This window comes from Hyla sarda, chromosome 7 (genome assembly GCF_029499605.1).
Source record: "Hyla sarda isolate aHylSar1 chromosome 7, aHylSar1.hap1, whole genome shotgun sequence".
Lineage (NCBI taxonomy): Eukaryota > Metazoa > Chordata > Amphibia > Anura > Hylidae > Hyla > Hyla sarda.
The window spans coordinates 28,024,047-28,037,444 of NC_079195.1; the positions used below are offsets into that span (position 1 = coordinate 28,024,047).

At 44.6% G+C, this 13,398-nt stretch overlaps 1 protein-coding gene and 1 pseudogene across 2 annotated transcripts in view; one reads left to right on the forward strand and one right to left on the reverse strand.

The window, feature by feature from the left end:
* Nucleotides 1-13,398, forward strand: part of MFAP5 (microfibril associated protein 5) — a 76,805-nt gene that overhangs the window by 13,210 nt on the left and 50,197 nt on the right. The gene's annotated exons all lie outside the window — the stretch shown is intronic.
* LOC130283660 (U6 spliceosomal RNA) lies at nucleotides 10,722-10,789 on the reverse strand (annotated as a pseudogene).

Here is a 13,398-nt window from a genome sequence, read left to right on the forward strand (position 1 = left end):
CAGTCATAGCAGTATGGGGGCCTACAGCTATATGGGGCACAGAGTGGGCCTTCAACTATATGGGGGCAATGTGGAAACCTATAACTGTATGGGGGCACAGAAGGGGGCTACTAATGTATGAGGACAGTATATGGGCCACCTTGTACTATATGGAGAGACAGAGGGGGCACTATTACTGTGTGGGGCAATACACATGGGGAGTTTGAAAAGAGGTGAGCATTGTGCTAGAGAAAGAAACCGAAAATGTTTGTCTGGTGGGTTCCGTAGAGACAAGTCTTGGCCAGGAGAAATTTTAATGGCGGTCTAGGCCGGATAGTGAAGAAAAGGAAACGACTCCGATCAGAGAAGACGTCACCTGTGTGTCAGGGGGCCTGGGGAGTCAGGGGGCCTGGGGAGATATTTGTTCATGTATTTACTAATGTTTCCCTACATTTTGCACTTTACCCTACATTTTGTGTTTTTTTTTTACACCTGCTCTGATCTGTGGGGTTTTCCAGAGATCAGATCCACCACATTTTCTGTGGAAACCTTAGTAAATATGTTGAGTTTTTTTTTTTTTTTTTAAATGTCAGGGACATGCCCCTTTTCGGCAGTCATGCCCCTTTTCCCCACTGCAACACCTCTTTTTGGGGTTTTCTGTCGGGTTTTTACATTTGTTGGCCCGAATTGTGGTGCACAACCCGACAAAACAGGTTTACAATAGTAAATCAGGGCCAGTGACTCCACCAGCAGAATAGTGAGTGCAGCTCTGGAATATAATACATGATGTAACCCAGGGTCTGTATCAGTTAATAATGCACTGTGTTGTTGTATTGTGTTGCTGGTATTTTTTGTTTTATTTATGTCTTTATATAAGATCATTGTGTATAGCTGGGAGTGGTGGTTGTGTCAGTGAACTCGCCTCCCTGAAGCCATTGTATAGGGTTGACTATTACAGAGTGGAATGTGAATGAATCCCAGATGAGTAATGATCTCCACAGCTGCTTTCCCTTTCGTTCACCCTCTGTATAGTAATGCAGGTCTCACTCACTCCAGGACCAGCAAAGAAAGATATCTAGAGGAAAGAACGTGATAGTATAGTTGACCTCTCCACACTATTTATTGACCCAATGCCAATGGCTTTTAAAAGTGGTGTAAACTGCACAATGTCATGATGACACACAATGCACCATTCAGTACTGCTCACCCTCCAGGCCACGCTACATGCCCCACTCTCCTGGATGCTGCCATGCTTCTTCCACTGCAGTTCCAGTTTTGGATTATAGGGGCCATGCACAGCCTCTTTAATTTCTAATATTCCTCCACCTATCATTGCTCAAGAGTAACTTTTTTGTTCTGCCCAGAATTCTGCGCCTGTGCATTTCTCATTGTGTTCCTAGCAAAGCTGTGCCATTCTGATCCTGTTATCCTGTATATTCTGACCCTAGCCTGTTTCCTGGACTATGATTCTGCCTGACCCTTTTTTACCGTATAGTTTTTTCAGACTCTTCCCATACTGGGACCATGGTTGTGGAACAACCTGGTACATTCTTGTAGCAGAAGTCCAGCTTCTGCATCCTGGAGTGGAATAAAGGGTAAAGATCTAGAAGGTTCTTCGATTCTATTCCTGGTCGTGGCCCAAAGCCATACCATTTCGGTAGCACAGTGGATCCACACCCATTGCCTGTTATACTAACATTGAGGTGCCATTAATTATTGCATAATATGAGTGTCACATTCCTCCATTCTAACATTGCTAATCTTATTGGTAGTGCCGACCCTTTACCTAAACTTTTTAGATTTGCATAAGAAAGGGGACAACTCTGAGCTGCGACCTCCAGCTTCAGTCAACAGAATGTGGCCTGCATAAGACATGTATCTGTGTACCAGTAGAGGTCCAAGTTGTTCTATGTCCTGCTTTGCTCCTCTGTCATCTTTCTCTTGCTTATTTACTTGTGGTGTTGCAGGTTCAGAACTCAGTGGGCCTTCCCTGTATACTGTTCCAATCTTTTTCCCGCCTTTATTTTAGTGCTCCGGTCTGTGTACTGGTGTAGTGTCCCATAGGGTCAACTACAGAAAAAACTGGTTAGGAATGTGTTGTGCCATATACTGTTTTTATGCTATTTTATGCTGCAGAGTGTTTTACATTGCATGTGTCATATCTTATGAGGTAAGGCTAAGGCTGTAAAAATGTCAACCTACTCACACAAATGACACTGTAGGAACCATCTGGAAGGAGCAGGAGTTGTCCAAGGGTCCCATATCTCCTAAACTAGGGCCTATCACATCCTGCGAATATTACAGACCTTTACCCCACAGCTGGAAATTGCAGTACCAAAGGGATCAATAGAAAGAGAAAACCATAAGCCAAGCCGTTTTAAGCCTGCATAAAAGAGAAACCTGTGTACCAAAAAAGGCTAGAGTTGCAGATAGAAACAGTTCCGGAAGGCTACAGAAAAACAATACATTGGAAAGCTCTGCTCCAGCCTATGCACAGTCTGCTTGACCAGTGTTGAATATTTGTGCTCGCACCTTGGATGTGTTACCTGCTTCATCAAAGAAAGAACTGTGAGTTACCAATATTACAGGTTACCCACTTACTTATTGCAGGCCAGTGAGGCCACCATCATGGCACCCCAACCACCACCACGCAGGAGGAGACATACACACAGGTAGAGTGCCCCTGGAGACTACTACCACCATCTTCCTAAGTGCAACCACCCATTCACAGATCCAGCTTGAGTAATATGAATGGGAGATCTAAAGCAAGCACTCCAGCCATCATGACCATTTTGACCCAGACCATGACAACTAAAGTCCAAATATAAACTGGTCGGCACTGCGGAATGTGTTGGTGCTCACGGATACAAATAATAGCAAATAAGCAAATCTACACTGCCCAAAAAAAATAAAGGGAACACTAAGAGAACACATCCTAGATCTGAATGAATGAACTAATCGTATGAAATACTTTCGTCTTTACATAGTTGAATGCGCTGACAACAAAATCACCCAAAAATTATCAATGGAAATCAAATTTATCAACCCATTTACAACTGGAGAGCCAGAGTGCAAACAATTTGTGCTGAGTTTGCATTTATGGACCAGCAGCATTAACTGGATGCACACAGGAGGTGTGACACCGCCGGTATGTTTGTATGATACAATCAGTGACAGCTGTTTCATCCATAGGGTGAAACAGCTGTCACTGATTGTATCATACAAACATACCGGCGGAGTGAGCCTGTCTACCCATAAGTATGGATTTTATGCAGTTTAATAAAGATTTTTGCACATGAACACAAGAAAGTGCTATTTCTATATTTTTGGACTATACCTCTTCTAGAGCACCCTGTACCTGTGTGAATTGGAGCATTATTCATGACTGTCTGCAGGCTCATTGTGGTCTGGACCGCTGTGCCGACATTCTACCTTGTCTGTTTGGTGTATAGTGTACTGTAATAAGCCACCAGGGGGGTTAAAGGGGTATTCCGGGAAAAAAACTTTTTTTTTTCTTCAATTGGCTCCAGAAAGTTAAACAGATTTGTAAATTACTTCTATTAAAAAATCTTAATCCTTCCAATAATTATCAGCTACTGAAGTTGAGTTGTTCTTATCTGTCTGGAAACAGTGCTCTCTGCTGACATCTCTGCTTGTCTCAGGAACTGCACAGAGCAGAATAGGTTTGCTCTCAGAATTTGCTTCTACTCTGGACAGCTCCCGAGACACGTGTCATCAGAGAGCATTTAGACAGAAAAGAACAACTCAACTTCAGCAGCTCATAAGTACTGAAAGGATTAAGATTTTTTTTATAGAAGTCATTTACAAAACTGTTTAACTTTCTGGAGCCAGTTGATATATATATAAAAAAAAGTTAACCCCTTTAATATTATGTAGAGGCCATATTATGGTGTCATCTAGCCTGACCTTTTTTGATCAGTGTTTATCGTCTAATAAAGAATGGTCATGACCTGGTGGAGAAATACATATGAATGCCTTAAAAAAGTGGAGCAGCCAAATTCTTCTTCTACAGAATCAATGCAATGAAGAATTCAGGGCACGATCTACCAAACCTCTGCATATGTGTTTACTGACTGTTCCTTGGAACAATAGAATAATCCGCAGATTTTCATATACGTCAGTAAAGAAATATGAATTTACATAAATACAGAGGGGAATGCTACAGAGGAACAGATGCTAAAATGTGCAGAATCTATGAGTATCTATGTATTTGTTCCTATTTACAGTCATGGAAAAAAGAAAATACACCCTCATTGAATGTTATGGTTTTACACAGCAGGACATAATAAAACATCTAGTCCTTCAAAGGTCTTAAAATAAGGTAAATACAACGTAAAAAACAACAACACACAATAGGTTCTACCCTGTCATTACTTAATTGACAAAAACTAGGCCAAAATGCAGAATGAGTATGTGAAAAATTAAGTACACCATTACTGCTTCCATAAGAATTAAAGGGGTTATCCAGGAAAAAACTTTTTTTTATATATATATATCAACTGGCTCCAGAAAGTTAAACAGATTTGTAAATTACTTCTATTAAAAAATCTTAATCCTTTCAGTACTTAAGAGCTTCTGAAGTTAAGGTTGTTCTTTTCTGTCTAAGTGCTCTCTGATGACACCTGTCTCGGGAACCGCCCAGTTTAGAAGAGGTTTGCTATGGGGATTTACTTCTAAACTGGGCGGTTCCCGAGACAAGTGTCATCAGAGAGCACTTAGACAGAAAAGAACAACCTTAACTTCAGAAGCTCTTAAGTACTGAAAGGATTAAGATTTTTTAATAGAAGTCATTTACAAATCTGTTTAACTTTCTGGAGCCAGTTGATATATATAAAAAAAGTTTTTTCCTGGACAACCCCTTTAATGGACCAGGCCCATTTTGGCCTTAAGGACCAGACCAATTTTATTTTAGCATTTTAGTTTTTTCCTCCTCGCCTTCTAAAAATCATAACTCTCTCATATTTCCATCCACAGATGGTTGTTTTTTGCGTCACCAATTGTACTTTGTAATTACATCGCTTACTTTACCTAAAAATGTACGGCGCAACCAAACAAATATTATTTATGTGGGAAAATTGAAAAGAAAACCTCAATTTAGAAAATTTTGGAAGGTTTTGTTTTCACGCTGTACACTTTCCGGTAAAAATGACATGTTTTCCTTATTCTGTGGGTCAATACAATTAAATTGATCCCCATGTTATATGCTTTTATATAATTGTACCGCTTAATAAAAATCTCAAAACATTTTAACAAAATTTGTATGTTTGAAATTGCCCTACTTTGACCACCTATAACTTTTTCATTTTTCCGTATATGGGGTGGTATGGGGGCTCATTTTTTGCGCCATGAGCTTTAGTTTTTATCAGTACCACTTTTGCTTAAGTTTTACTTTTTATAAATAAAAAAAAAATTTTGGGGGGAATAAAATGTGACAAAAAAGCAGCAATTTTGTACTTTTTGAAAAATTTTTTTAACGTTTACGCCGCTCACCGTACGGGATAGTTAACAATATATTTTAATAGTTCAGACTTTTATGCACGCGGCTATACCAAATATGTGTGTTAATAAAAAAAATTGCGCTTTTTTGGGGGTAAAATGCAAAAACGGATGTTTTACTTTTTTTATTTGGTGATGGAGTTTTTCACATTTAACTTTTTTATTTTACACTTTTTTACTTTATTTTTTTTTTTACACTTTTAATGTTCCCATAGGGACAATCATTTGATTGCTAATACTGTGCAGTGCCATGCATAGGACACAGCACTGATCAGTATTATCGGTCATCTTCTGCTCTGGTCTGCTCGATATCAGACCAGAGCAGAAGACCCCGGGAGACGCCGGTGCCAGGTGAGGGGACCTCCGGCCACCATACTGGATGATCGGATCCCCGCGACAGCGCTGCGGGCGATCCGATCATCCATTCAATGTACCGCACTGCTGCAGATGCTGCGATCTGATAGCAGCCGGGACCTGCCGGGCATGATGCGAGCACCGCTCCGGTGCTCGCGATCATGGTGCCACGTAAATGTAAGTCATGGTGCGCTAGGTACCATGTCACCATGACGTACATTTACGTCCATTGTCGTTAAGGGGTTAAAGGGATACTCCCTTGGAAAACTTTTTTGTTTTTTAAATCTACTGGTGCCAGAAAGTTAATCAGATTTGTAAATTACTACTATTAAAAAATCTTAATCCTTACAGTACTTATTAGCTGCTGAATACTACAGAAGAAATGCTTTTTTTTTTTGGAACACAGAGCTCTCTGCTGACATCATGACCCTAGTGCTCTCTGCTGACATTTCTGTCCATTTTAGGAACTGTCCAAAGCAGCATATGTTTGCCAATGGGATTTTCTCCTACTGTGGACAGTCCCTGAAATGGACAGAGATGTCAGCAGAGAGCGCTGTGTTCGTGATGTCAGCAGAGAGCGCTGTGTTCCAAAAAGAAAATAATTTCCTCTGTAGTATTCAAAAGCTAACGTTCTGGCACCAGTTACATAAAAAAAAAAAAAAGTTTTCCACTGGAGTACCCCTTTAAGAAGATAAGTAAGAGCCAGGTGTTACTAAAATGCCCTAAAGGATCAAAAATCCCAAATGCCATGTGGTAATGGTCCAAATTTCCCTATTGACTCCCAGCTAACATCTGACCAAAGTGCTTTGGGCCCAAAAAAGTGAGTTTGGCAATTTTGGGCTTTTTTTTTTTTTTTTTCCCCTCAAAAACCCTGGGGAAGATTTATCAAAACCTGTCGAGGGGAAAAGTTGCTGAGTTGCGCATAGCAACCAATCAGATCTCTTCTTTCATTTTTCAGAGGCCTTTACAAAAATGAAAGAAGAGATCTGATTGGTTGCTATTGGCAACTCAGCAACTTTTCTTCTGGACAGGTTTTGATAAATCTCCCCCATTGTGTCTATTTCTAGCCTAAACACAGAGGTTTGGGCAGTTTTCTGGTCTGAAGCTTTCGTATATGTGCCAAGAAGGAAAGACATCAGTAATATTCTTAGAGAAGCTATTGTTATTGCCCATCAATGTGGGAAAACTTATAAGACCATTTCCAGAAAATCTGAAGACAAATCATTTTACAGTGGAAAAAAGATTATTCAGAATCTAAAATGTTCCAGTTAAAATTGCGAAAAAAACAAAAGCTACATCTTAAACTCTATAGTCCTCAGGTACCATGTTAAGTATTTATGATGGTACAATTAGAAAAAGACTGAACAAGTACAGCTTGTTTCAAAGGGTTGCCAGGAGGGGCCCTAATGTTTCTAAAAAGAATATGACAAAACTGCTCGAATTTCCAAAGTTGCATCAGAACAAACCACAAGCAGGGCTGGTGCAAGGATTTTTGCCACCCTAGCAAATTTTGCCACCTCCTTGACACTGCCCATTGGCTCCACCCTTTGACACACCCCACCTTATTACTGGGGTGACACACTGTAACAAATCCCCTCCTCATCTAATTACCTTTCTACTGGGGTGACACACTGTAACAAACCCCCTCCTCATCTAATTACATTTCTACTGGGGTGACACACTGTAACAAACCTCCTCATGTAATCTCCTTACTACTGGGGTGACACACTGTAACAAACCTCCTCATGTAATCTCCTTACTACTGGGGGGACAAACTGTAACAAACCTCCTCCTCATGTAATCTCCTTACTACTGGGGTGACACACTGTAACAAACCTCCTCCTCATGTAATCTCCTTACTACTGGGGTGACACACTGTAACAAACCTCCTCATGTAATCTCCTTACTCCTGGGGTGACACTGTAACAAACCCCCTCCTTATCTAATTACTTTTCTACTGGGGTGACACACTGTAACAAACCTCCTCCTCATGTAATCTCCTTACTACTGGGGTAACACTGTAACAAACCTCCTCCTCATGTAATCTCCTTACTACTGGGGTGACACACTGTAACAAACCTCCTCCTCATGTAATCTCCTTACTACTGGGGTGATACACTGTAACAAACCTCCTCAGGTAATCTCCTTACTATTGGGGTGACACACTGTAACAAACCTCCTCATGTAATCTCCTTACTACTGAGGGGACACACTGTAACAAACCTCCTCCTCATGTAATCACCTTACTACTGGGGTGACACACTGTAACAAACCTCCTCATGTAATCTCCTTACTACTGGGGTGACACACTGTAACAAACCTCCTCCTCATGTAATCTCCTTACTACTGGGGTGACACACTGTAACAAACCTCCTCATGTAATCTCCTTACTACTGGGGTGACACACTGTAACAAACCTCCTCCTCATGACTGTTGAGACCCAATTAGCTCCTAGCAGGCTATAACTACCCCTCCCCCTTGTTACAATAAATCATTATATAATAACTGACACAACAACAATTTAACTTTTCCGTGGGTGGGGATCGGCCACAGCTTTATTTATAAAATTACTTATAGAAATAACAATTTAACTGTAACAAAGACACCGATTGGCTTCTTACCAACCCGAGAGGTGCTGCCACACTGTCCTGTGTGGAGGTCTACCCCGGGTTGACCCCGCTTTCACCGTCTTCTTACCGCCACGGAGGAGACCAATTAGCCCTACACTGGGCTCCGACCCCCACCCAAGAGACACTGGACAGCCAACACATGGGGCCACCTCAGCCCCCCGGACACACACAACACATTTCCTCTCCAGGAAATCCGCCCAACACATTTCCATCTGAGGTACCTGCCGCTAGGATCTATTTTTTTTTTAATAACTCTTGTGTGAACTCCTCTCTCAGACTCGCCCATACACCGAAGAGTGCCGCAGCACTCGCACCACCTTGCGGAAAGCCGCTCGCAAAACAAAAACACATATGGGAAACACAAACTGTGCGAAAATAGCACAACATGCAGATCGCCAGCGCCCCACGCGCTGAACTACCCTCTCCGGAAACCCAGCCACCTCCGCCGGCCCCGACACAAAAATAGATCGAATCCCTAACTCACAACACCCCATCCTATCAAAGAAAAGCAAAGAAACGCAAAACAGACAAAAAAACTGAAATCGGGGACGGGGAGAAAAATTAAAAAAGGGGGGTGGGGCCCTAGAGCCGCCCAGTCATCAATAGGATGACAACCGGAAAAACAGTAATTCGCGGACCCTTATGCAGCACAAGCTGCATGTCCTGGATCGCCTAAGCAGTCTCGGACCGACGGCCTGTAAACGCACGAAATAGGCACCCAAAAACACATCAGACACCCAAGTCCCATAGAAGGAGACGAGGAGAAAGGAAGTGCCCCAGCCACATAGCCCAGAAAAAAGCCAGCGCAAATCCTCGGATCAGAAAAACGACGCAAAAGTGACAACCAAAATCCGACCCACCAAGCGACCCAATAACTCAAGAAAAACCGGTCGCCGACAGCAAGGCCACCCACTCGCCCCCCGCCATGCTCCGTGCGGCAACTGCACCCCACTGGATCGCAGCACAGCGGGAAAGCTGCCTATTTTTTTTTTTTTTATTATTATTATTTTTTTTTATAGTAGGTGATTCACATGAACAGGTGAAGAGTACCCAGCGTCACATACTAAGAATGTTATTTGGATGCACGGAGAACACAGCCCAAATCTCGAACCTCCTTGGAGAGGTGACACAGCAGTTAACTTCCGTTATCACATCCTATAAAAATGAAATAGGAAATCAAACATCAGAGCCTCGTAAGGTTACTACAAGGGGCATTCCAGGTATAAAAAAACAAATCCCTATCCACAGACACATTTGGAACCTCCGGGACCCTCCTCGACTGTAGACATCCCGGCCTCCACACCAACCACTCGCAAGCGCCTTACCGTGAGTGCGACCAAGTCGCAGGAGCCACCAAAGCGGACCAAGAAATACACCATGCTGCACGATGACCCACGGGCCAGCCCCACGAGCAAACCTTCTGACTCCACCCTAGGGAGCAACCTCTGAAACCACTGCCAGAGAAAAAACGGAACAAATCGTCAACACCCAATACCGACCCCAGGGAGCATAGCCCCAAAATAAATCGTAACTCCAAACAGCGAAGAACTAGGTGCAACAGGCAGAGCACAGGAAGAAAGCCGAAAGAGATAATAGCAGTGACAACGCCCCTAATGTCAGACCGACAACACGCCACAATCTCTCAAATCACACCCTAGAAAAGAAGAAAAGTATCACCAAATGAGAGCGCAACCAAGCGCAGGGGCGCCAACCCACACAGTACCGTTACAATTCTAGAACATGAGCTGCCGAAGCAAGCACCCAAAGTCCCACAACCAACACCAAGAGAAAAGCGCAAACAAAACCCAAGCATGGCAGAAACCCACTGACTACCAAGACCCAGGGGTAAACCACCCTGCAGCACCACTGGAAGATCAAACACCACCCCAACAACCAACCAAACCAGCCACATCTGAGAACAGAGCAAGCTCCCCGTGATCCGCAATGGGGGACTGAAAGCAGGCCTGTCCACTGCACGACTCATGAAAAACCCCAACCAACTGAAACATCAGCCCTTAGCGCACCCGGGGCACATATGCGGGGGCACAGATACCACACACTCTCGGCAGCCAGAGAAAACCTGCAGGAAAAAACTCGGCCCAGAACCATATTCCATGTGGAACATTCAGTAAACCAGCAAGGACCAGAACCAGGGCACCTAGCGAGCCCCAAGGAAACAAAAAAAAAAAAGAGAAAACGTAATCACTCCCTGACCACAGGAAAACAGTAGACCAACGCGGCATGCGGAAGCCATGCTAATCCTCTCTGTATTGTTCCAATTTTAACATATGTGCTGCCGAAGCGAGCACAAAATATGGAACGCTTCACGAAGTTGCATGTCAGCCTTGCAGCAACAAACCACACCCCAACAAGCATAGAGCACAGGAAAATCACCCTCCGGAATACCACCACGAACAGAAGAACTCACAAGGCAAGACAAAACGGAGACTCAAGCGAAACCTACCCACCGGAGACTCAAGCGAAACCTACCCACCGCCACATCAGCTAAAGCACCCAGCACGACATACAGGAGTCCCATGCCTACCAGAGATTGGGAGCAAAACAGGAAAAACATCAGACAAATACATCAGGACAAACGGAGCAGCGGAGAGAGACTACAACTAAAGACGGAGAGATAAACCAAACAAAAGGGGGAGAAAACCAAAAGAAACAAAACCGTGACTGGGTGGCAGCCACCGATTCAGGATAAGGAACAAGCATCGGGAGCTAAGTCCGCCAAACCCCGGCCACCCAGAGCGTAAGGCCAAAAGACCACTCACCAAAGCACGCACCGCAGAAAATTATACCATACCAAAGCCCCCGTCAAGAAGAGACGTACCCAACTCACAACCAGAGACCAAAACAGACATCACGAACACTGCACAGAACGCAGCCATAAACACACTAACTGGGGAAGGGGCCAAGCCCCACATCAGAACACTCACCAATTCCAGAAGATGAAGAAGGACAACAGCTGGAGGAACCACTTCACCACCGCCGCAGGTGTGGGACAAGGCACGCTGGAGACCGCCGGGTCGCGGGCACCCGGCCGCCACACTCCCTACCCCTCCACAGGGGGCATTGGAGAGGCAGGAGGAAGAAGGACAGCGGGGGGGGGTTCGGGAACTCGGGGCAGAGAGGTGCTGGGGAGGCGGGGGGTGGGGCGGACGCAGTGGCTGCAAGAACCATGGGGGGCACCAGAAAAGCATGAGGAAAAAAGGGGGGGGGGGGCAGCAGCAGCAGCCACGGCAGCAGTGGGCAGGGGGAGATAAGGGGGGGGGGGGTGCTAGTGTGGTGGGGTGAGGAGCTGGGTAAATGAATGTGGAGGTGGGAGGTTATGAGGGCTCAAATATTTTGCGCCGTGATCTGAAGTTGTCCGCAGTACCCTTGTCGTTTTAAGCGGATTGTGGGATCGCTGTTTATTCATATATACGGTAGAAAAAGTGATCAAAATACGCCAATTTGGACTGTGAAATTTAATTATTCAATTATTACTAATATTATTTATTTATGTATTTTACGCATTTATTTCATTTTATTATTTATTTAATTTATTGTATTTTTTTAAATTTTAATTCTTTTTATTTATTTATTTATTTTCGAATTCATTTTTGCGCGTACGCCATAGATGGAGCGCTTCAAATGACCATATATTTTCATGCTTCGGACATGTACGCACGCGGCGATACCACATATGTGTATGTTTGTAATATACAGTATTTTATGTATTTTTTTTTTTTTTTTTGTATGGTCGGGGAAAAGGGGGGTGAACCAAACGTTTATTATCTAAAGGGTTAAATAACTGAAACTTTTTTTTTTTTTTTTGCAATGCTATAGCTCCCATAGGAGCTATAACACTGCACACACAGATCCTGACACTGATCACTTGCCATGTATTAACATGGCAACGATCAGTGCTATCAAGGATTGATTGCTCAAGCCTGAAATTCAGACTTGGAGCAATCAATCCACGAGCGGACGTGCAGGAAGCAGGTCAACCCGACTGAGCAGCCGGGATGCTTGTAACTTCCCTTTCAGACACGGCGATCAACCTTGATCGCCGCGTCTAAAGAGGTCATGCCGGACATCTGCCCGATCGGCGATGTCTGGCATTAGCATGGGTCCTGGTTGCTAACAGCAACCGGGACCCAGCGGATATAATGCGCGCTCCCCTTGTGAGCGTGCATTATATTTGGGGACGCGCAAATGGACGTTAATAAACGTCCATTTGCGCATAGGGGGTTAAAACAGCAGCAGCAACCCAGGGGCCGCCACCCAGCAGCAGCAGCCACCCAGGGGCCGCCACCACCAGCGACAGAGGGAACAACAGGGGGGGCGGGGAGGAGGGGACCGCAACAGAAAGGAGACGGAGGGGACAAGGAGGGGGACAGGGGGGACAAGGAGGGGGAGAGGGGGGACAAGGAGTAATGCAGAACATGCTCATAAGGAGCACGCCCGAGGAAAGGCTCAAGGCACAGGCAGGGGAGAGGGCTTTGGCCACGGGCAGGGAAGAGGGCAAAAGGAACGGCCGGGACAGGGCTCACAGGGACTAGAGTGGGAAAGGAGAGCGGGACTGCGAGAGGTCCGCCAGCCTCCCGAACCCGCCTTGGGCCCAACAGGAGGGGAGGCCAGCTCAGCCACAAGCGAGCATGCCAGCCCTCACCCTCCTGCTCCATCTGAGCCATAAGGGGGCAGCAATATACCAACCAGCAGCCAAAACTCCGGGTCCTGGGCAAATTGAAGGGGGAAGGGAGGCACCACAGCTATATATACCCAGGGGAGGGCCCATGAAAACCAAGAAAACTATTACACCCCTGATTGGTGCACTACTTCCCCCCCACCCATGGGACATACCACTATAGCCACTGACAAGTTTTACAGGCAGGGAGGGGGCTAAAAACCTTGCCTGTATATTTCT